The sequence below is a fragment of the Drosophila bipectinata genome, chromosome 3L (genome assembly GCF_030179905.1).
Source record: "Drosophila bipectinata strain 14024-0381.07 chromosome 3L, DbipHiC1v2, whole genome shotgun sequence".
Taxonomy (NCBI): Eukaryota; Metazoa; Arthropoda; class Insecta; order Diptera; family Drosophilidae; genus Drosophila; species Drosophila bipectinata.
Window position 1 is genome coordinate 24557501 of NC_091738.1, and position 2472 is coordinate 24559972.

Consider the following 2472-nt stretch of genomic DNA (forward strand, 5'->3'; position numbering starts at 1 on the left):
GAATCAATAACCACAAATAATTTTTATAAACAAAAACTGAGATTAAAAGATGATGAACCAGTTTATATAAAAAACTATCGAAGCCCACATAGTCAGGTGAATGAAATACAAAAACAAGTAGAAAAATTAATCTCAGACGGGATTGTCGAACCGTCAGTATCCGAATATAATAGCCCATTGTTACTTGTTCCTAAGAAATCATCGAAATTACTAAGAAGTAATTGACTATCGCCAGATTAATAAAAAATTACTATCTGATAAATTCCCATTACCTAGAATTGATGATATTTTAGATCAACTAGGCCGAGCAAAATACTTTTCATGTCTTGACTTAATGTCAGGATTCCATCAAATTGAACTAGAAAAAGGTTCAAGAGATATAACGTCTTTTTCAACGAGCAACGGCTCACATCGCTTCACGCGATTACCCTTCGGATTAAAAATAGCTCCTAATTCGTTTCAGAGAATGATGACTATTGCGTTCTCTGGTCTAGAACCTTCTCAAGCGTTCCTTTATATGGATGACTTAATAGTAATCGGTTGTTCCGAAAAACATATGCTTAAAAACTTAACAGATGTTTTTGAGAAATGTAGGAAATTCAACCTAAAGCTACATCCAGAAAAGTGTTCATTTTTTATGCATGAAGTGACTTTTCTAGGTCATAAATGCACTGATAAAGGAATACTTCCAGATGACAAGAAATACGATGTCATTATGAACTACCCAGTTCCGCACGACGCGGACAGTGCTAGACGTTTTGTAGCATTCTGTAACTATTATAGACGCTTTATAAAAAATTTCGCCGATTATTCACGGCACATAACAAGATTATGTAAAAAGAATGTTCCTTTTAAATGGACGGATGAGTGTGAAAATGCATTCCAATACTTAAAAACAAAACTTATGGATCCTACCTTGCTACAATACCCAGATTTCACTAAAGAATTTTGCATAATAACAGATGCAAGTAAGCAAGCATGTGGAGCGGTTTTAACTCAAAATCATAATGGTCTCCAACTTCCCATTGCATACGCATCAAGAGCATTTACAAAAGGTGAAAGTAACAAATGTACTACTGAGCAGGAATTAGCTGCAATACACTGGGCGATATTATATTTTAGACCATATATATATGGAACACATTTCTTAATAAGAACAGACCATAGACCTTTAATATACCTTTTCTCAATGACCAATCCCAGTTCTAAACTGACACGTATGAGGCTCGAACTAGAAGAATACGACTTTACAGTCGAATATTTAAAGGGAAAAGATAATCATGTAGCTGATGCGTTATCAAGAATAACCATCAAAGATCTACAAAATATAACTAGAAATGTATTAAAAGTCACTACTAGATATCAAAGTAGACAAAAATTCCGCGCGGAAAATCAAGAACAAGAATTGCCAAGGCAATCTTTAAATAAAGCTTCTAAGCCCAACGTATACGACGTCATAAACAATGATGAAGTACGTAAAGTAGTGACCTTGCAGATAAAAAATATGTTATGTTTATTTAAACAAGGCAGAAAAATTACTGCAAGATATGATGTTAGCGATTTATATACTAATGGAGTTATTGATTTAGATCAATTTTTCCAAAGGCTTGAAATGCAAGCCGGTATACATAAAATCAGCCAACTCAAAGTGACACCGTGGGAAAATATCTTTGAATATACTTCAATAGATAAATTTAAATTAATGGGCAATAAAATATTGAAAACATTAAGAGTAGCGCTACTCAACCCGGTGACCCAAATAACAAATTTAAAAGAAAAAGAAGCAATTTTGTCTACATTTCATGATGATCCAATTCAAGGAGGTCATACTGGCATATCAAAAACTTTGGCCAAAGTAAAAAGACACTATTACTGGAAAAGCATGTCTAAAGATATAACTGAGTACGTAAGAAAATGTCAAAAATGCCAGAAATCAAAAATAACAAAACACACAAAGACCCCTTTAACAATTACAGACACACCAATAAATGCTTTCGACAGAGTGATAGTGGACACTATTGGTCCACTGCCAAAATCAGAAAATGGCAATGAGTATGCAGTCACTTTAATATGTGATTTAACTAAGTATTTAGTTGCCATACCTGTTCCGAATAAAAACGCCAATACTGTCGCTAAAGCAATATTTGAATCTTTTATCCTGAAGTACGGTCCAATGAAGACGTTCATTACGGACATGGGAACAGAATATAAGAATTCAATTATAGACGATTTGTGCGAATATTTAAATATTGAAAATATTACATCCACAGCACACCACCACCAGACAGTTGGAACAATAGAAAGAAGTCATAGAACTATCAATGAGTACATACGATCTTACATATCGGCTGATAAAACTGATTGGGACGTATGGCTTCAATATTTTGTCTTCTGTTTCAACACGACCCCCTCTATGGCACATACTTATTGTCCATATGAGCTAGTATTCGGTAAAACAATTAATTTGCCAAA